A 23,266-nucleotide genomic window follows, 5' to 3' on the forward strand; every position below is an offset into this window, starting at 1 on the left:
CAATCTCCCGGCTTAGCCATCTTCAGGAGGAGCCCTGTGGGCCACCGCTGGCAGTGAAGATATTAATAACAATGTACGCCGCCCTTCCCTGGAGGACTCTTATTGACGCCTTGGGCCAAGTTTATTCTGTTCCAAGTAAATCTCCCACAGGGAACAACACACGTCTGGTCTGGGGTCGTCCTCACACTATGGGGGGCAATATTATCTCTCCAAGAATTGCTAACAATGATCCTGGTTTGAAAAATTTGGATCTGACCTGTTATTATGTTACTTCCAAAAACAGCAGCCTGATAACAAAGCATTGCAGGCTCGTCTGAAAAAAAGTTTATGCTTATGGCTTAAATCAGAGGTAGGCAAACTCAGGCCTTTAGGCTGGATACGGCCTAGCCAGTATTCCAGTCCAGCCCAACGCCCCCCTAGTTATTTATTGTTGGATCTGGCCTGATTGAATTCCCGCACAGTAACCCCAATGTGGCTAGTGCCTAAAGAGCAGAAGCAACGCGCAGCTACCAGGCTCCGGAAGGTTGACCTCGAACATCGTGTCTTCAACCGCGAATGGACTGACAAATTATTCTTCGTCCAACGCAGCAACAAAGCCCTGTGTTTAGTGAGCAACAACAGCGCTTTCAAGCGGTCGAATCTCAAGGCATTTCGATGCCAAGCACGCGCACACGTACAGAGACTACACCGCAGATGAGCGGAAGACTGAGGCTGCTTGCTTGCAGTCACAGTTGTAAAAACCCTTTCTTTGGACACCATGTTTCTTCTCCTCCTTCACCTCCTGAAATGGCCTAGTAGTCTAAAAAGTTTGCCGACCCCTGGCTTAAATAAATGGGCGTTTTCGTCTTGTATGTGATGGCAACGCAGCTCATGCCCATTGACTTCATTGGTGAAGGTTGGATGATGGTCCTAAGGGTTCATTTGCCTTGTGTTGCATTTCTTTGGTTCTGTTTGCATTGCAGGCCTTTTGATGCATTTGTATTCATTAATATACATCTGAGCAGCACTGCGTTCCGTTACAAAATGCAATCTGACAACAACACCCATTTACGCCACACCTAAATAAAGCTTGAAAAAAATCAAAAACAGAGAATCAGTCCTGTAAATTTCTTTTGCATTTTGGAAGCTGAATATGAATTCTCCAGTTAGATCTCTATGCAGAAAAAAGGAGATGCAGTGTGAGCTTTGATTATTTCCATGATATTCATGTCTTTAAATCTGAGCTCTGGAATAAACAAATATTGTGCACAAATTTCTTTGTAGGACAGTTTTAAAGTGCATGCATATATAAAACGCTTGCTCTTATTTGTGTGACATTTCTCTGTACACTCTGCAAACTTTGGTAACTTTTACCACTTTTTGCAGAGTTGCAGTTCCCAGTATTGACCACCAGGTGGAGGGATTCCTAATGCTAATGTAATCTTATGTCCTCTATACTTTTACATTTCTTTAGCTTCACCCCTTGCTGTGTTTGTAAGCTCCTATTGGTTATTAATGATGGCATTTCCTTATTATCCCAGGCTGACATTTCATAATTCTGTTTTACATCCTTGAAGACGTGATGCTGGGTGTATTGTCGCCGTTCTGACATGGTAAGTTTTTAAATAGGTTCTGTACCTGTAATCTAAAAATGTCCGATTCCTCATTCTGTTTATATCAAAGCTTCCAATAGCTGAATGGCCACCATAGACAAAGGGGCGTGACATCACCGCCCTCCAGATATGTTATATTATACAGGAATGACATCACCACTCTCCCGATATGTTATATTATACAGCAGTGACATCACCACTCTCCAGATATGTTATATTATACCTCTCCAGATATGTTATATTATACGGGAGTGACATCACCGCTCCCCAGATATGGTATATTATACAGGAGTGACATCACCGCTCTCCAGATATGTTATATTATACAGGAGTGACATCACCGCTCTCCAGATATGTTATATTATACAGGAGTGACATCACCGCTCTCCAGATATGTTATAATATACAGGAGTGACATCACCGCTCTTTAGATATAATATACAGGAGTGACATCACCGCTCTCCCGGTATATCTCTCCCCTGGAGGACTCTTATAGACGCCTCATCAACAACACAAGACCAAACCAGGGACCGTTCCTGTCAGGTAAGAACAGATAACTGGCACTACAACTTGCATTGGCTCATCAAATATATACAAGAGAAGATTGGAATACCATTGCCTGGTCTGAGTCCCATGGACCCGTCCTGCCTTGTATCAGTGGTTCAGGTTGTTGGTGGTGTAATGGCATGCAGGGCATTTTCTTGGCACACTTTGGCCCCCTTTGTACAAAATAAGCATCATTTACATGCTGCAGCCTACCAGACTATTGTTGCTGACCATGTCCATCCCTTGATCTCAGTGTTCCCATCTTCTGCTAATTCCAGCAGTAACACCCCATTTATTATTATTAATATTAAACAGGTTTTATATAGCGCCAACATATTACGCAGCTTCCATGTCACAAATCTCAAATCAAAAAATAGATTCTTGAGAATTCCAATCAGTTCCCTGGACTCCAATGGCCTCCACAGTCACCAGGTCTCCATCCAATACAGAACCTTTGGGAAGAGATGGAAAATTACATCATGGATGTGTGCATGACAAATCTGCAGCAACTGTGATAATATCAACGTGGACCAAAATCCCCGAGAAATGTTATGGCTACTCATATTCAGAGCGCTTTTATACCACAGATTTCCCCCATAAATCTAATCTCGGATATTTGTGTCAGGATGCTGGTCAATTTCTTGCAGTGATATTTCCCCTCCTTGGTGATATTTTGCTGTGGCTGACTTACATGCTGCCTAGTTACCAGGAGCACAATTCATCTCTCGCTCTCTCATCCTTTGCAAAAATCTAATCACATCTGTCCAGCCAGGAATATAAATTATGCAGACACAAATAACTGCCTGATGCTTGTGGATCCGACCCTTCTGGACTCTGATTGTCTGTATCTGTGCAGATTACAGCCCACTGATCAGATGAACAATTTAAATGTACAAACATTTTTATCTGTCGGCAATTCATCAGGCTGGGGACAGCGAATGTCCATCAACATGCTCTGATTTTCAGGAAGTGCATAGATCAGCAGGGGCCTACTCACTAGATATAGAGGGCCACATATAGTATGTAGTATATGTTATGTTACAGAAGAGTGTCTGAGACTGCAGATATGGGACAGGAGATGGTCAGAGACTGCAGATATTGGACAAGAGATGGTCAGAGACTGCAGACATTGTACAGGAGATGGTCTGAGACTGTAGATATAGTACGGGAGACGGATAGAGACTGCAGACATAGTACAGGAGACGGTCAGAGACTGCACATATGGGACAGGAGACGGTCAGAGACTGCAGATATGGGACAGGAGACCGTCAGAGACTGCATATATGGGACAGGAGACGATCAGAGACTGCAGATATAGTACAGGAAATGGTCAGAGACTGCAGACATAGGACAGGAGATGATCAGAGACTGCAGACATAGTACAGGAGATGGTCTGAGACTGCAGACATGGGACAGGAGATGGCCAGAGACTGCAGATATAGTACAGGAGATGGTCTGAGACTGCAGACATGGGACAGGAGATGGTAAGAGACTGCAGACATGGGACAGGAGTTGGTCGGAGACTGCAGACATAGTACAGGAGATGGTCTGAGACTGCAGACATGGGACAGGAGATGGTCAGAGACTGCAGATATAGTACAGGAGATAGTCAGAGACTGCAGGTTTAGTACAGGAGATGGTCAGAGACTGCAGATATGGAACATAAGATGGTCAGAGGCTGCAGATATGGGACAGGAGATGGTCAGAGACTGCAGACATAGTACCGGAGATGGTCAGAGACTGCAGACAAGGTATAGGAGAGGGTCAGAGACTGCAGATATAGTACAGGAGATGGTCAGAGACTGCAGATATGGGACATGAGATGGTCAGAGGCTGCAGATATGGGACAGGAGATTGTCAGAGACTGCAGACATTGTACAGGAGATGGTCTGGGACTGTAGATATAGTACAGGAGACGGTCAGAGACTGCAGACATGGTACAGGAGATGGTCAGAGACTGCAGACATGGTATAGGAGAGGGTCAGAGACTGCAGACATTGTACAGGAGACGGTCACAGACTGCAGACATAGTACAAGAGACGGTCACAGACTGCAGACATAGTACAGGAAACAACAGAGACTGTAGACATGGTACAGGAGACGGTCAGAGAGTGCAGACATTGTACAGGAGACTGTCAGAGAGTGCAGACATTGTACAGGAGATGGACAGAGAATGCAGATTTTGCTATAGGGCATGGTCAGAGACTATAGCTGTACTACAGGGGATAGTCAGAGACTGCAGGCATACTACAAATGTGACGGCAGTCAGAAACATTTTGCAGGAGAGTGTTAGAGATCACTGCCCCTACAGCCCCTTAGATTCTCTCCCTCTGATCTGCAGCTCATCATACGATTCATAAGCCATGCGATGGGCCCATTATAAGTGATCCTTTTCCCCAGTATGTGTGGAACTTTAGAGGCGGTTATGTAAGCGAGCAAATAGCCGTACTATAACGCCAACAGACATATTCCGCATGGCGCACAGCGAGCCGGCTCGCGAGAAAGGAACACATGTCAGTCAAATGACCTAGATTTGCAAAAAAGTAGTTGCTCTATGGGGGTTTTGGGCGAACAATTTCAGGGTAATTAGCAGACACGCGGCACAGTGAGACAGCACGCAGAGGGAGATAGAATAGGGGAGGGGGGGGCGAGCGCTCTATCTGAGCTCTGTCTAGACACAACTGCTGAATTGTTTCCGAAAAAGCAATTGACAGTCCAGATTTCCTCCTGCTATCCGCTGGATGGGGATTTGTCGGAGACATAAAATAAAAAAAAAAAAACAGAACAAAGAACACGTCGGTAACCCTTTCACCTCCGTATCGCACGCCGCTCACCTGCGCCTCGGCGGGGGGATTAGCCTGTCAGCTCTTTGCAAATTGCAGACGGCGGGATAATTATGGATGCTCTATGCGGCAAAATCCTTTGATAGGAGACATCGGAGGCAAAGAGATAGCGCAACTTCCTCCCTGCCACAGGCAACCGAAATAGCAAGAAGGGGTGGGAGAAAAAAAAGAGTTTGCTGCAAAGACGGAGTTGGATTGCAGTTTAGAAAAACGGCGCCATTTTGTTCACCTTGATTGACCCGTCGGATGTAAAAACGAAGCCGATCGCGAAGCGCAGGCTTGCAAATTCTTACAGGTCAGGTTCCGTGACTGAAGCTGACCCCCAATCCAGCTGCGATCAACGGAAATATTTAGGGAACCTAAAAGATTTTAAGAACGGAACGATCGCAAATCTTCCCCTTTTTTTTTATACTCTGCGGCTTCGTACCAGAAAATGATTTTTCCTGGAACGATGCCATATGCTTTCCGTTCCCAAGAGGTGGCACCGAAATCCTGCAGCATGCGCGGCAAAGATTATATTGCTGTAATACATCTTTATTTTTTTGCTTCTTCCTTACATTGGTTGCTCAAAAACTAATGTCGTCTAAAATATAAAGCTGGAATGACAACAATTTTCCAGCATGTTGGCCAATTTTTCATTTTCACAAAGAATTTTTATCCAATTAGCAACCTTTGCTAATGGGGTAGTTGTGCAGAAGTCCAGGCTACGTGGCGTGCACAGCAGTCACAATAAGCAAGGTTAAACCTCTCACCTTGCGTTGGCCAAAGCGATTTGTATGAGCTGTCCACTCAGCCATGGGAGGGTTAAACGATACCGAGACCCAATCTATTATCGCCGCCTGCTTGGAAATGTCAGCTTTGTGGTTGCTCGTTTGTCTAACAGAGGCAAGCTGGAGAGGGAGGTGGGCTCCTAAAGCGACCAGACAGCGATATGACACTCCTAATGAGAGCGAGCCGGGCCTACATCTGAGCTCATTATTGCAGATTCCACGGCAGCGGTATCAGATTCACGCTCACGCAGAATCCACAAGTGTGGGCGAACCCGACAATGCGGAGGAAGAGCGGACTTTCCTGACTTAGTTACCGAGTCCTTACTGACACGGGTCACCTCGCTTTACCCTGAGCGCCTTCACTGCCAGGAGATATGTCAAGCCGCTACCAAGGCTCATATGGCAGATCCCTGGTGCGGTGATGTCACTCCTGTATAATATTTAACATATAAGCGGGGTGGTGATGTCATTCACTGGAGAGCAGTGATGTCACTCCTGTATTTTATAACTTATATATGGTAAATTGGCGATGTTACTCCTGTGTAATACATAACTTATATATTATTGGTATCACTCCTGTATAATGTATAACTTATATATAGAGAGTTGATGTCACTCCTGTATAATATATAACTCATATATAGAGAATTGGCGATGTTACTCCTGTATAATATAACTTATAAATTAATGATTTCACCCCTGTATAATATATAACTTATATATGGAGAATTGGCGATGAATATAACTTATATATGGAGAATTGGTGATGTCACTCTTGTATAATATAACTTATATATGAAGAATTGGCAATGTCATGGACATGTCATGTCATGCACTCTTCAAGAACTTTGAAGGTGCCCATTGTATCCTCCAGCAGGATATTAGCAGCAGATATCTTTCCCTGCCAGTCCTATTCCCATAGTTCATCCAGCTGCCATCTCTTCCCCATGGTGCACACTCACCCAGCCATCCATATGATGTACATCGGACCAGGCCACCTTCCTCCATGGTCCAGTTCTGATGCCACGTGCCCATTGCAGGCACCTTGAGGAGTATATAGGCGTCAGCATGGGCAGCATGGCCCTGCAGTTTGGAACCCTATTCAAGATACAGGGGGTGCAGCAAAATTGCACCTGCAGGACATTTCCCCAATGTAATGATAGCAGGAACAAGGACTACAGAAAACCGATTATTGCTTAGTCCTTGGCTGAATAAGCCACTGTTCTCTTTCTGGAGATCAGAGCACCCGAGGGAAATTCAGACAAATAACTGTGAGAATATACAAACTCCATGTAGATAAAGCCCCAGCGGGTATCGATCCCATAGGCGTGGGGCCGCAGCGCAAACCATTGAGCCGGCATGCAAACCTCAGTCAGGTACCCCTGGATCAGAGGCCCAAACAAAGAGAACTGATCGATAGAAAAGCAGAAATCTAAAAAATAAAACCTTTAACGATCTAAGCGCCTGGCCGCGTGTTTTAAAATTCGCTCAGCAAGCGAAAGATTACATAGACGGCAGCACGGACGCCTCCAATCCGGCCCCGCTGCACATAATGACGCCTCGCAGACAATACCGATGTATCGATTAAACATTCCTACTTTGTAAGCTGTCATCAGCCGAGAAGTGGAGGAGCTGAGAGATGAAAGCCGCCGGCTCAGGTATTAGCTCAGACAGATAAAAAAAAATAGATCTTAGGCGATGACAGTGCAGCCGGCCGCCCGCCTCTGGAGAGGTGACCTTTCTGGAGAAAACGTTTAGAATCCGACGTGGCCATGGAAAAGCGCTTCGTTCACCAGACACCCCCCTGTGCTAATAATTACCAGACGTGCGGGTTGGCAGGATAAATAAGAATGGCTGGTGGATGTTTATTCACATCTTATAGAAAGCGGTCAGATTAAGGTGCAAATTTATACTAAGGAAATCGCCGCAGAGGGAACAGCTAGGACGGAAAATGTCCTACAGCCTTTTATAAAGTGTATCGGAAGCCATTTTTTGTTTTAAAAGAGTAGATTTTCTTTTTCTTTCTGTTTGATGCATCAAAGAAATTTTCTTTCACTTTCTGTCCCAGAGACACAATAGTAAGTCAGAGGATAATCCTTCCATGTTTGTTCTGGTGACTGGACAATGGCCCATAGAATGGGTCAGAATATCTCCAGCTGGGACAGAGGAAGAACATGGGCTAATATTTATACTTCTCATTTTTATATTAGCAGAAAGAAGCAGATACAAATGGGGGAGCATTTCAGGCTATGTGCCAGACGATGGAAATAGCAAGGCATGTAACACAGTGCAGGATTTTTAGGAAGAATTTAGTAATGACAGTCCATGATTTTTTTTCATGCCATCACTTCTTGTCATGATGAGTGATACCCATACAGGAAATAGTAGACTCAGATTATGGTAAAACCCTGGTAAAAGTTTGAAATCTCCCCTACCGAAAAGTCACTTCTAACCTGCCCCAAATTTTGTAGGAAAGAAATAATGGCAGAAGCTCCAGTCTTTTCCAGGTCTATTAAAAGCAAAATATTAGTTGTGATCTTATAAGACAATATTCCTTGTAGAATATTTCATTGCCAAATGCTTAATATGCAATCACATGATCAATAACTTTTTTATTGAAGATTCTTAACAGCTGATAGCTGTAGAGAAGACGGGAATTGTGCAGATCATGTGATCAGCTGTCATGTGACTTTATTTGGCTCCTCGGACTGTCCCTGGACCGCTAACCCTAAAGATGGGGACGACTCTCCCTGCACCAAGACATCAACCAGGGTAAGTCCCATAATTCATTAGAATGTCACAGGTTGCAGGAAAAATGAAATTCCCTTGTGAGAAGCCATTGATGGTAAGCAGCCATACCCGATCTCCTAAGATAAATAATGGTTACAAACAAGTCACCCACAATGATGTGAAATCAGCCATAAGCAAATAAATAACACAGGTCAATATGTCATTTTTATCAGATATCATTTTATGTGGGCTTTGTAAGATTTTTAATGCGGATTTCAAATCTATGTTCAGTTTTTCTCTAGCACATCTAGTTTTTGTGATGCAGCTAATTATATATTGTGTGAAATTCATTATAAATAGCCTTAACATATTACAACATTTAACAACAGTTTTCTTTTTTTAAAGGTTAGAGTCCGCACCAACTGCAATTGATTTCATTTGTCATCATGCCTAGAAATTGCCTTAATGATCCAGACAGTTTCTGTTGGTGTGTGGTTCATTCACAACAAAAGCACAACGTCGCCAAATTACCACACAACTTAAAAAGATATACAAATTATATTTCGGCTGTCCACTTAGTGACCAGGATGAATCTTGGGCTCCACATGTCATCTTTACCAGTTGTTTTAACGGACTGCGTGACTGGCTAAATTGGCGTAAAGCAGCAATGCCATTTACAATACCGATAATGTGGAGAGAACCGCGAGACCATCTAATCGACTGTTATTTTTGCTGCGTCAACAAAAGTGGATTCTCAGGTAAAAGTAAGCACAAAATAGTATCGCGCACATGATGGACTTGCTTCAGAAGGTGATGAGAAATGCGCTGGAGTTGCAGCAAGTTACAACCCCGAATCATTTGATCCTGACTACTTGGCCGATGAAGATTCAGAACCAGAGACCTTTACACAAGCAGAGCTGAATGATCTTGTTCATGAAAAAAGTATTCCCCCAACCGCTCTCTCCGCTCCCCAATGACCTACTAATGACTTCCTTACTCATAACCTCATCACACGCACGGCTCCAAGACTTCTCTGGGGCTGCCCGACTCTCTTGAATGGTCTTTCTCATCCTATTCGGCTTGCTCCTACTTTCTGCTCATTTAAAAGAGCACTCAAAACCCATTTTTTCAAACTTGCCTACCTATCTTCTGTTTTTTGAAAACGTCACTACTTCCCACCATTACATATCTCCCATTATATTGTATGTAAATTCCCCCACCTACTAGATTGTAAGCTCTTCGGGGCAGGGTCCTCTCCTCCTGTATCACTGTCTGTATTAGTCTGTCATTTGCAACCCCTATTTAATGTACAGCGCTGCGTAATATGTTGGCACTATATAAATCCTGTTTAATAATAATAATGATCTAAATCTCTCCAAAGACAAAGCAGAACTTCTTGCTTCAAGGCTTAAACAGAAGCACTTACTTGCAAAGAGTGTGACTGTAACTGACTACAGAAAATGAAATCATAACTTGACAAAGTTCTTCACTAGTAATGGCTCACTGTGCTACTGGTATGATATCACAAGAGCACGTTCCATCTGAATGGCGTATCTTCATTGATTCCTCTAAAAGAAGATTGAAAGCAGTCTTACTGCATAATGGTAATTCCAAAGCAAGTTTACCCATTGCCAATTCCGTTAACCTAAAGGAGTCCTATGACAACATGAAGTTACTACTTGAAGCAATCCAGTAAAAACACAAACAATATGGAACATCTGTGGGGATCTAAAGGTCATTGGCTTGCTGATGGGAATGCAAGGAGGATTCACACAATATTGCTGTTTCCTATGCCTAATGGACAGCCAATCTATGAGAGACCATTGTGTCAAGCGTGATTGGCAACCAAGAGATACCTATAAGCCCGGAACAAGCAGAGTCAAGTTTCTGCCTCTGGTTGATCCGCATAAAATATTTCTGCCACCTCGCCATATCAAGTTAGGCTTGGTGAAGAACCTTGTAAAGGCCATGGGTAAATCAAACTCCAGGGGTTTTTAGTACCTTGTTGGGAAGTTTCCAAAACATAAGCACTGCAAAAATGAAGGAAGGGATATTTATAGGGCCACAGATCGTCTGTATTGCAGGATGATGTTTTTTAAACAATATCTCCCAGCAGCTGAGCTAGAAGCTTGGGATTCATTCAAGTGGCTGTGGGAAAATTTCCTGGGCAACCAACGGAAGGAGTTCAGAATCTGCTTGATTCATAAACTGGGTTGTCCCATGTCATTAAAAATACATTTCTTGCACTCACATGTAGAATTCTTCCCGGAATTTCTTGGTATGGTGAGTGACGAACAAGGAGAACGTTTTCACCGGGACATTCAGTTAATGGAGCACCGCTACCAAGGTTTCTGGAATGAAAGTATGATGGCCGACTACTGCTGGATGCTATACAGCGACAATCCAGACAGAGAGTTCACAAGAAAATCATACTCTAAGCATTTCTGAAGAAACAATGGCACCTGACTGACACTGTTCAGTAGATCTATAGCAGAGTGTGCCTTATCTTACTTCACACTGAAGATGTAATAACATTCTCTTCAATGGTGCTTACGTTTTAGTACAAAATACATGCACGTACAATGTTAACCATAATAGTACTCATAACTCTACGTGAGAGGGAAAAACTGAAAACAGATCCGAAATCTGCTCAAAAACCTGATTTAGAAAAGTTTGCTGTGGTTTCTGATGATTATCAAAACTAATTTTTTGTGTAATGGTTACAGATGTGAAATCATTATCAGCAATAACCAACAACATTGGATGTAACAGTCATGTCTATGGGTACCTAAAGTGTATCTATAGCCAAAATATTGGTTTCTACTTTCTGATCCCCTCAATTAGTAATTTATTGCTTGAAAATCCAACATATTTTAGTTGTCACCAGAATTAATGAACATTTTCCAATGGAGACACCTATACTGGTGATTTTCTCTAATCTCCTGTGGGATCTGTGGGACAAATCAACTCTACAAACTCAACGGGATCTCAAACTTCCATTCTCCACTACACAAGAAAGCTGAACTGCTCAATCTCAGAACATGAAGGGTTCCAGACGTGTTTGTCTCAGTGGAATATAAAAAGGAAATTTCTTCCCTTAGCCCTCACTTTCCCATCAGCAATCATGCTTCTACTGCATTGGGACCTCACTTATAATGCAGGCCCACTGGTGAATGAGAACAACCTTTGTATAGAAATCCAACAGCCCTTGCTTGTGATGTCCGTGGTTTCAGCAGACTCTAAGCTATCATTCAGCATTAGTCTATATTATTCCCCTTTCATTTCTCTCCCAAGGCCAAAATCAAACATGGGGAGAGATGGAGGAGCTGGGCCAGCAGAAACAATAACAAGGCTCTCCAGGAAGAGCAGAGGGTCTTATGTGCAAGGAGGAGGAGGTGGTGTTAGGTAGTTGACACTTCTTGGAGTTCTCATATCTTCTAGTAAGAAGAACGTCCTGCTAAAGAACATGGATACGTGATTCCGCTTTTTGATTGCTCCGCACTTATACCTGAAATTTTTAGGTCGATCACAGGGTCTCTTAAACAGTTAGGCCTGTTGCTGCATTCATTTCTATCTTTGTGATGAATGGGGTCACCATTGGAACGGACAGCCCCATGCATACATTGGGAACGAAGCCCTACTGACCTACATTGGAACGGACAGCCCCATGCATACATTGGGAACGAAGCCCTACTGACCTAGAACCTGAAAAGTATAAATGGGGTCAGCATTGGAACGGACAGCCCCATGCATACATTGGGAACAAAGCCCTACTGACCCAGAACCTGACAAGTAAACATTGACATATATTTGGTTTCGCCTTCTCTGGTTGTCACCAGTTTGATTTTTCAGATTTCTATAAAATAGAATGAGGGATGGGAGCAGACAGACGGTTGGAGATGGATGAGAACTTCCTGTCTTTCTAAACTCTTCTTCCAATCTCTGGTTCCGCGCTTCGGCACGCATACACCCGACTCACCAGGGTTTTTCTCATCTTTTTCTTTTTTCCTTGGCGAGTCTGAGCTGCTCCATCTCTCTCAGAACACTTACATAACAGCGCTCTGTTTATCAGGAGGAAAATGCATAATACATTTTGCTGAAGGCTACTCCACTGAAAAATCATCCTGAGCTTTAGAAAAACATCTCTACACAGATATAATGAGCCCCTTTGGAGGCGATGCGCATTTAATATTGGAGAAGTCGCAGAAAATGCCTGGCACAGAGGCCGCATCTTAAAGGGCCAATGCAGCATGGCAGCTGAATGCACAATTTAAAGGGACCCCCAATGCCAACCTGAACACTGTGGGTAAAAGCACAGAAATATCAGCTTTTCATCAATGATTTTGTATTGGCAATGTGTCAATGAATGTGTCCCTTCTCCAGGAAGAGTCAGTTCCTACATCATATCTCTTTCCTCTTCTGCGGGTGTCTAATTACTACTTATGCTGGCCCAGCTCCTCCACCCCTCACTTCCCTACATAACATTTTAGGTAGCTGCTGGCAGAGGGGCCAAGGATAATATTATAAATGTGCCACTGAAGTCCAAGTCTGCTGACATCACAACCAAGATGGCGGCTCCCAGCAACAATCTCAGGGGTTTTGAATATCTACAAAAGGAAAAATTTACAGGTAAATAAAATGGTCCGGTGACAGGGTCTCTTTAATTCTAAAGGAACACTTCTACATTGTATTTACTCACATGTACTGGTTCCCTGATACTCGAGACACCACATTCTGTGAATTCTTGAAATTGTCCCCCTTGCCTTATTCTTTTATTAAAGTTTATGTATAGAGAAAACTTTATTTTTAGTTTAAATCAGATTGTAAAATGTTTCTATTTCTGTCTGTGAAATTCAAACATTCTCTGCTGGTACCAATAATTGGAGGTTAAGAGGTAGAAAGTGATTGTGAATATTTAGATATCAAAGGTAAAGCGGGGAAATCTTCCAATGGTGACAGCTCTCTACGAAGAGAATTCCTCAGAATTTGTAAAAAAAAGTAATTCAACTTCCTGTTGCTTCTCTAGAGCAGGAAGTGAAATGAAATCTCCCCAAAGGGACACAGGCAGTCAAAAAATGAACTGGCCAGGATGTCAACGCTTCCTTACTATACAGTTGTGGCTATACGTATATTTTCTATTCCTATGCCTGGGGGGAGGCAGTGGGGTTTGGTGACACCTTCCAGAATTGAGGTTCTTGTCTTTTTGTTCTTCTACTGCTACTTTATTTTTGTGTGTCAGAGGGCTGGCAGGGACCGGGGACATTCATTGTCATGGGATGTAGGGTGTACTTTTATGCAGAGATTGGGATGAGGGTTTGTACAAGTTTTATCTTCTGTTAATCATGGGTTATCCTTTATTTCCCCATTGTGGGTGAACAGGTTTGTAAATTATGTAAGATGGACAATTCTGTTTATTTATTTATTCATATATATTTTTTTTTTTTGCATTGGTTTGTTTTTTCTTTTCTGAAATAGGAGAACGAACACTCTAAGGTTTGAGCATGGGTGGGATAGCTCAGAGGATAAGTGATCTGTCTGGTCTGCTGGAAATCTGAGTTCAAATCCAAGTCCTGCCGATACCCATTGCCCTCCTTGGTGCTGTACAGAGTCTCCTGTCCCCTGCTGGTGGGATGGGGTAGTGGAAAATGTTAAAGGTCCACTGTCCTATCCCACCAACAGGGGATGTGAGATTCTGTACCTGGGGTGGTATATATATATATAGTGAGGCCAATAAAAACCTAAGTCCCACTTTTTGAATGGGCTGCCCCGGTAAGACAGCCCATTCTAATTATATTTGTTGCAGTGATCACAGACCATGGACCGAAAGAGGCGGGGGGTCCACAACCTAATGTGATGCCCACATATGTTACAGGCCTGTGGGGGCCTGGGACTGGAGCAGACTGGTGGGTTGTCCATGGCCTCCAGACTTTCACTCAGAGGTTTGAGCTTGGGGTCTACAGCGCTTTTATGGATCTGCCCTTGGGGGCTACAGCGCTTTTATGGATCTGCCCTCGGGGTCTACAGCGCTTTTGTTGATTTGCCCTCAGGGTCTACAGCGCTTTTGTTGGTTTGCCCTCGGGGTCTACAGTGCTTTTGTTGGTTTGCCCTTGGGGATTACAGCACTCTCAGGGATTCGAACTTGAGTCTATGGCGCCCTGGGTCAACACTCATCCTCTGAGCTACTCACCTCTGCTCAATAACTGCTTTGTTTGTTGGTCTATTGTAATGTCCTCTGAAGATCAGGACAAAAGAGAGATTCAAACACACAAACTGAAAAACCCATGTAGGATCCTAGGTTGATTAATAAACCCCTGCACCAGAGACTCCGGGTTATGAGAGACCCCCCCCCCCCCTCAACTGCAAGACTTAGTACATAGGGTGGAATAAATTTAAAGAGAAGAATTAAGAATTGAACTCGCATATTGAAGGAACCCATTCTGCCATTGGTTGGCTGCAAACCGCTGGGCTAGAGTGTTGCTCTGGGTTGGGGGATTTAGCAGCAAGCCCCTTGAAGGTTTAGTAAATGAGATCACATAATCAGTAATATTTTTGCAATAATATTTGTATTGAATGGTAAAAAGTGAAACTTAATAAAGAATTTTTATTATTTAGGTTGTGACCGGGTGGTGCAGCAGCCAGACCACTGAACATCACCTTCTGCCGGCTCTGGGATTCAAACCCTTAAAGTATATAACAAAGGAGGCAGCGCATTATTGAAATGAGCCGCAGCACCAACAGGTAGGGTGTGTATTCCAGGCTATACACAAGTTATTCCTTCTTCTGTTTAGGATTAGAAGACATCCAACAACTAGAATAGAGCCTCAAATATAGGGAAATTGATTTATAAGCACCGGGATGCTCCATAGGGAAAGGGGGAGTGTCCAGGACCCTGAGGAGTACACTAAATTTAAACCAACTATTACCCAAGCTATCACCTCCTCATAGTATTGCCTAGGGTCATTTTTATATGTCAAATCAAAACAAATTATATCGGTATTTGAAAGCCATCTAAATATTTGTTATGTAGTAGTCAGAATATACTTGTCATGTAAAGTGTATGTAAATCTAGTAAATGAATTGACCTGGAAATCTTCCCAATAACCAAAAATTTGTATTGCAGCAGACAATTCCAGTCCATTGGCTTTCAATAAAGCTGCAAGGTTATCAGCCTGCCATGCACTCTCCTTCACTTGCCATTGGCTGCCTATCAGGTCGGCAGATTGCAATGGCAGCCCAATGCCCAACGCAAGAAGGGCCAATGCCAACCAGATAACACTGCTGCTAGATGCATTGTCAGACCCAACATGAAGTTCTGCAAGAATCTTTGTAACTGATTTCTAAAAACAAAGCATGACACCAGCATACCATAAAATAGATATTGGGTTTACATCCAATTTATTACAGTGACCCCAGAAGGTTTCAGGTAGGTCATGTGACACGCCGGGTAACCTTTTTCCAGGCGCTGGGAGATCCTCAGTGCTGAAGAATGGATTGCAGGATGTTCGCTGAAGTTTTCTGCAGAGCTGTATGTGAGTTCAAGATGCTTTAGAAAAACTGTAACCGAACCTAAAGTTCATCCACGCTTACCCTATCCTTAGCATGACAACATCATTGTGTGAGTTCACTGCAGAAAGAACAGCGTTGTCACCCTATTTCAACCAAGAAATCATTATTGGCTGAATTCAAACTTCCAGTTCTTCGCCCTAGTGCTAGGTATTAAAATATAGGAAAAAAAAAAAGCTCCGATTGGCCCTGCTGATTATTTGGCAATGGAAACATGAAAAAGTAGAAAAGATTTCTGGCACATTTGTGCCATGAAGGATAATCTGCCAAAAAAAAAATGGAGGATCTAAATGTAAGGAGTGGTCCAAAGTGGCAGCCACCGCCGGAGCGGTGTAGAAACAAACAGATGAGTGATGATTAGTGTCGCAGTGAAGGAAGCCAACATTAATTACCATTAATAGGTATCAGGTAGGTGCCCCCCACCCACCGATATCACCACACGAGCGGGCATTATGCCAGGAGAGGCGGCAGGGAGTGCCAGCGCAGCCCTTATTACTGCACTCCAGATCGCTGCTGGTCCTGGCAGGGGTTAATACACTAATCTAGAGCCTGCGTAATTTCCGAGACGCAGACGATAATTAATTCTAAAACTCGGGGCTCCACAAAGCGGAGGCTGACGATGATTGACAGAAACACGTTGCAGTTTCATCTTGCGTGCGCAAAATATTGGTGAGATCTGAAGAGGAGAGAGAACGTTCATTATGAGGATTTAATTACAGTGTGATGAACAATCTGTTTTCTCAGCCGAGCGTCGGGCACTGCACCCAAGTCTTGCCATACAGTAATGCCATCACCTGGGTGGTCAGCTGTGGATCTCTGGGTGACCCCTCGGATCCACATCCTATCAGAAAAGGTTTATTATTGCAAAAGCAGTTTTTAATTATTTGTAAATCTGCGGGGTTAATAAGTGATCGCAGGGGATCCTGTTGTGAAGTCCTGATTTAGGCACGGGTGACAAAGTACTGTGCGTCTGTCATAGGTGGAGATTCCACTGTGCCAGCGCACACCACCAAGGCATGGTCCACCGTGGTCACATGACATGCAATTGTCACTACAGGGGGCGCATACAAGACCAATCATCCTACATGAGAGCGGAGTGCAGCAGTGACCCGGTCTGTATTACAGGAAACTCATGCACAGATCTGGAAGAAATACACAAAGCAAGATACATATAGGAATACAAAAAAATTTCTTCTAACATGCAGGGTATTAGAGTATCCTCCACCCCATGTCCTGCACTCACCTTGCACATACCTGGAGGGCTCTTTCCTAACTGTACAGTGCAGGCAGCAATCTCTAAGGCTCTCTGCCTCCCTCTGGAGCCCAGTCATCAGCACTGCAGCTCTATGGCATGGCAAGCAATCTGGTTCAGTACTCTTGTTAGCAAAATTTCTATATTGTTCATAGGATGGATAGTTCTGGAGTCTGCACAGTAAACAAAGAGAAAATGACAAGTGTTTTTCATATACAAATTGTAATGATGCCATAAAGCGGGCCTAGTGTCAGACTTATGTTTCAATGCCAAGCACATTAATATATTAGTCTTACACTTCCAGCTATTACTGCAGCATGCAGTACAAATGTTTTTGTATATAGATTGATAATATATACACACATTGCTGATTAAATACACCAGCACCAGTTCTTTCGTCTGTCCTGTTATGTGAGCATTTAGTAGAATCTTACAATCTGAATGACTTGCATCCAATCCAATGAGCCCTACACAGTCCCGGGAATTCCCTATTGGAGTGCCGATTATGTACAGAAGGAAACCAACAAACCCAAATGTTGAATAGCTTGGTGAGAATATGGAACAGCATGGGAGTAAAAGCTGATATTTACAAAATTATAACACAAGGATTGCAAACTGTAAAAATCTAATTGTTTCTTATATTTATTCAAATAGAATTTAGGAAATAAAACAAATGTATTCAGCTTATCATAAGCAATGGAATCAATGGCAGCAGTGCAGCAGATATAAGCTTTATGACCAAAGACAAGGCCAGCAATGGCTTAATAATTATTTATGGTGAGATGATGGGAGTTGTAGCACCATCCAGACATTGTGACCTACATACAGATGGAGAGGCTGCTGACCACCCAACCTTACAGCAAACCCCAATACCCTGAATAGGAGGGCATTTTCACCCATTCAGGGGTAACCTAAGACTGGGTTAATGTTTGCTGCTATGGATAGTTAGACTTCGGTCTTTGCTCGCCATAGGATTAGCTAGGGTTGGGTATCACTTGAGGGCCTGGTATGCTCTTAACATAAGGGTAGGGTAAAGACTTGTGGCCAGCCTCCCCGTAACCCCAACTGCCCATATATTGGGGCACCAAGTGTCACAAAGAAGACTGAACCTGCAATAAAAACTGTATGTGGTTGCACAGCAGCCAATAAGGTCCTTCCTACCCTATAATAATGACAGTTTTATTCTGCAGGATAATATGGTTGTCATTTCAGACACCTCCACCCCTCCCCTATGGATCGGCCATGACATAAGCTGGGAGGTGGTTGGCCTTGAATCCCTGTGATTTCTGAGTAATAGCAGCTTGTCATTCTCCTGGGTACACTGGCAGAGCTGTCATCTCTACATCAGCTACATTTGTACAATGACTGTTGGCGTGATGAGCACCTGTCACACAACCCTCGCTGTTCCGGGAACGCGGTGAAGTTTCATTCCTGCGCGACAAATCACATCTGCCTTTGTTTCAAGAGCTCCCTATTCCAAAAAAAAAAAAAATAATTGTCATGTAATTGTTAGACACAAATTGTTCTAAAAAATTCTTTTTATTATTTCAGCAGTAATCACGCAGCGAGATTTAAAGAACATCCGCCTAATGGGGGGGAGAGAAAAGTGATTGTTTTCAGATGAGGAACTTTGTTCAGCGCCTTATAAAACCGGATACCTGTTCTTCACATTTTATTTAATGATGGCTTTATCAACGCTCTACAACACTGGAGAAGATGGACGATCATGAGAGAACCTGGGTGATCCGGCAATTCTGGAAATCAGGCAGCAGCAAGAGATGATCACTGCACAGGCGTCAGGTTCGGATCGACGATGTCAGATAAAAGCCGGCATCTCAGGCCAGGTAGAGGGTGACCATGGATGATGGCTGAAACTTCTGCAAAAAGGAATACCGTATTTTTCGCCATATAAGATGCTCCGGAATATAAGACGCACCCAATTTTAAAGGAGGAAAATCTAGAAAAAAAGATTCTGAAAGATTATTCCCCTTCTGATCACTCATGTGCCATTCAAATTCCCTTTCTGATCACTCTGTACCTTTCAAACTCCCCTTCTGATCACTCTGTGCTTTTTTTCTATTGTACGGCAGTTAGGACAGGGAACAGCAGGTGGCGCTGTGTCGGCTTCTTTCGCTTTGCTTTACAGACAGGAGAAAACACGATGCTGGCAGAGGAGAGAAGAGAGACACGCTGCTGCAGAGACACACGCAGGATCGGGTATCGGGTGAGTATAATAATTTAATTATTTTTTTTAACACATTTGTCGTATAGGACGCACTAACTTTTCCCCCTCAGTTTTGGGGAAGAAAAAGTGCGTCTTATATGGCAAAAAATACGGTAAGTAGATGAAGGCCTAGTGATAGGAAGCATTGAGCTCTAAGTGTTCGCACAATTATTGAACATTATGAACATTATCATGGGGGCTTCCCTTCGAAACTTTGATGGACCCCGCCTATATCCCCTATGATGACCCCTATAGTCAGAAGGTTTATCCACGAGCGGTCACAGTGCAGCCACCATAAACCAAACTGCCCCCCCCATGCAGAATTATGCACTATTTAATCACCCCCCCTAGTGTCTGCCCTTCCATGCCCATGCACATCAACTACCCCTGGGTGGGAGAAAAGGAAGCATTCTGCCCATTGATAGAACACACTGCTCAGCCCTTTGCTCCTCCGCTTTCCACCAACATGTAGGGGACAGAATTCTGCATTTCCCAAATAGCCAGTGAAGAGGACCTGTCACCTCTTTAATAAGGTGGGGTGCAAAACCTATACACCTCCTCCATAATATCACACAGTCTAGGGTAAGAACACATACTGTTGGGATGTAGGTATCCAGATTGAAGGTTGCAGACAATAATAACAAACACTGAGGTATGACATAGCATTGACTTGTAGCATCCTATGACAAGATATGTGCTGCAAGTTCTCCATCAACATTTAGAGAGCCATCGGCGGATTAACTGACAGCCATCAAACAACGGCGACGGGCGAAGCGTCTTTACGACGACGGGCTGATCTATAACAGATGTTAACAGGCCACGAGGGTAGTTAAGGAAACAACAAGGGCACATTAATTTTATTTTATAGAACAAGGGTAATCAATAGCGCTAACAGCTGCCACATTTCAACCGCCGTTAAGCCGACAGGAAATCAGAGGAGGAGATGTGGACGCGGCGTGCGGAGGACTGAAATGCTACAGAGGCAGAAAAAGAGGAGATGAGACAGGATCCCCTTAAATATCTCCAATAAATGGACCAAACTGAATTCAAGGACCTCCTCCTTCTAAACTCGGGGGGTGCATCTGGCACACGTCACCAATCACCAGCAGTGGTGCCCATGTGCTGTGCCAGGGTTCTGGGCAAAACAGCGCCAGGCAGTCATATGATCACCATCAAAAGGGGACAGCTAGCCAATCAACACTATCTTTTGGTATAGGATAAAGAATAAGTAGCGCCCCTCCACTTGTAGGGGTCCTTAGGAAAACTTTATTAACATTTGTCAGTGTGGAACAACGTGGTCAGGGAAGAGTCCCCCCCTTTTCTTCAAAGCCAACAATCAATTGGCAGTTACAATATTGAATATTCACCCTTTAGGTTCTTCGGTCTGGTCCCAATTTCCCAATTAGCCATGAAGAATTGAGGGTCCATAAAACACATTGGATTACTCTTACCAAGGATGGCGATATCTTACCCTGGCCCCCCCGAAATGTGTGAGGGTGCTGCTATTGTTTATCCCATGGAGCACCCACAAGAGCTTCAGGAATACGGACACTCCAATAAGTGAAAAATGTAATATCTAACCATTCAGCCCCCCTCGCCATCAGATTATTATGTGACCAAGACTCTTTGACAGGGGCCACGTGATCCTATGCCATGGCTAGTGGGATCTTGGCAGTGATGGGAAAGCAGGGAGTTGGCATGCTAGGAGAAATGCCCACCTGGCTTATATAGGCCAATGCCTTCTTTATGTCCCTCCTGTGCCACACATTTTCCCAGCTCTGTAACAGAAAAACATGACAGGCCATTATTCGGAGCACCGCACAAAAGTCAACTCAGCAGTCTTTCAGTAGACATTGTGGTGCTTTTTTCCTTTCATGCCCGAAGGTCTTCTTTAATCAGCACTTTGCTGTCACTTTCTTTGGTTGACTAACCGGACAGCCTAATGACTAAAGTCCTCATTCCGGATAAACAATTTTTCACCTCACCACAGATGTCTGCTACGTTAATCACAGACCATAAAACGGCTCCGACTCCTGAGGCATTGTGTGCCTACTGTACCGGCATCTGGAGCGTGGATTCCCATCCTGGCACTCACTTCCTGAGAACAGCCACGATTACCCGACCAATTTCGCCATCTAAAGAGGACCTGTATATTGTACAGAGGTGTTTTATTTCCTCTGGGGGTATTGCCACAAGTCAATAAAATACCCTAAGGAGGTGGCATGAAGTGCCCCAGCCATATTGCTAGTGTCTGAGACCTACAGGCAGGATATCGGCGCCTCTTCCCAGCCCCAGGGAACGCCAGTTCCACGTACAGAACACGGGCCGCGATAAGGTGCTCCATTTCTTCAACCCCCTCCTCTCTTCTGCCCAACTAGATGAAATCTGGCTTTGTCTGTTCAATTAAGGAAAAAAATTACTTCATGTCACCAAGCCGACACAGTCGCGGGGAGCCTCGTCCAGTTGCGTTAGGAGCGTAATTACCAACGACAGTTTTGAGAGACAGTTTAGACATTAGATTAATGGGGGCCTCTCTCAGACCAGTCCGCTTCTAAACGAGGACATTTTCTAAGGAGAGATGAGATGGAGAGGTTAGCTGAGTTCACCAAAGACAATACCTGAAAATGGCTTGTTAATAACTTCAGCAGACAGCGAGAAATTCCCAGATTAAAGGGGCACGGCCACCCAGAAAACGACAATCCCGATTGGCCTGTGGTAAGTAGTTGGTTGAACATGGCGGTGTTGGACGCCAAGCCAAATGATTCCAAATCAGGTTCATCTGGGGAAGAGTAGTGCTAATACAACATCATAGTACAATATACACAATTGTGCATTTCCAACATGGTGGTCAAAGCTGACGGTGCCCCTTCGTACAAATCCAGCTCCATAAACTCAAGGTGTGACCGGATGTGGAGGAGCTAAGTGAATTCTTTTGGATAAATTGGATCATGGGCCAGGTCCACTCACCCATCCCAGCACCGGCACAAATGTTCTTGCAGGCTGAATAAACACAAATTCCACGGACACACTCGTCCTTTGGAGAAGTTGGAGAATAGGAAAAGGGGGGGCAATATTATTGGTCATATTTTGGAATATCCAACAAGCTCACTATGGTCAGAGGCCCGCATAATGTGACGATTCTTCTTTTGTAGACTCCATTGGTAAATATCCTGCCATATCAAACAACATGGAGAGAAGGAAAAGTAGGGTTCGTTTTGCACCAAGAAAAACTGTATTAAATATACATTTAAACATACAACGGTTCAATATTTCACATAGGCAAATTAAGTGGCATTTGTCATTCTTTTTACAGTACAGAAAAGTACATTTCTGTACCGTAAAAAGAATATTGTGGTCTATGACAAATGCCACTTAATTTGCCTATGTGAAATATTGACCCGTTGTATGTTTAAATGTATATTTAATACAATTTTTCTTGGTGCAAAAAGAACCCTACTTTTCCTTCTCTCCATGTTGTTTGATAAGCTATATTTAGGGTTAGCATATAGTTCTTTGAAGAACTCTTTGTTATTAATTTAGATTTCCACCATAATCCATTACTTTAAATATCCTGTGATATTCTTAGCTCCATTCAATGGTTGCAGCCATTACAGAACCTCCTGAGGAATTTTGTGTGAATCTGTAGTGAATGTACTCTGTGTAGGTTATGTATTGGAGGAGACAGACAACGTTTACTTACACTACATCAATTTGCCCCAGAATCATTGTCTCTGACCATTGTCATC

The 23,266-nt window shown here is 43.5% G+C and overlaps 1 long non-coding RNA gene across 2 annotated transcripts in view; it reads right to left on the reverse strand.

Annotated features, from left to right (window-relative positions):
- Positions 1-17,813: 17,813 nt before the first annotated feature.
- The window catches only part of LOC140332945 (uncharacterized), a 37,686-nt gene continuing 32,233 nt past the window's right edge, over positions 17,814-23,266 (reverse strand). The window contains exon 5 of one of the 2 annotated variants that reach the window (XR_011921255.1): positions 17,814-18,767. This is a non-coding gene — a long non-coding RNA (uncharacterized lncRNA). Of the gene's footprint in view, positions 18,768-18,878; positions 19,174-23,266 lie in introns of those variants that run through there. The other variant, XR_011921256.1, reaches the window with a different exon arrangement.

Source organism: Pyxicephalus adspersus, chromosome 6 (genome assembly GCF_032062135.1).
Source record: "Pyxicephalus adspersus chromosome 6, UCB_Pads_2.0, whole genome shotgun sequence".
Taxonomy (NCBI): domain Eukaryota; kingdom Metazoa; phylum Chordata; class Amphibia; order Anura; family Pyxicephalidae; genus Pyxicephalus; species Pyxicephalus adspersus.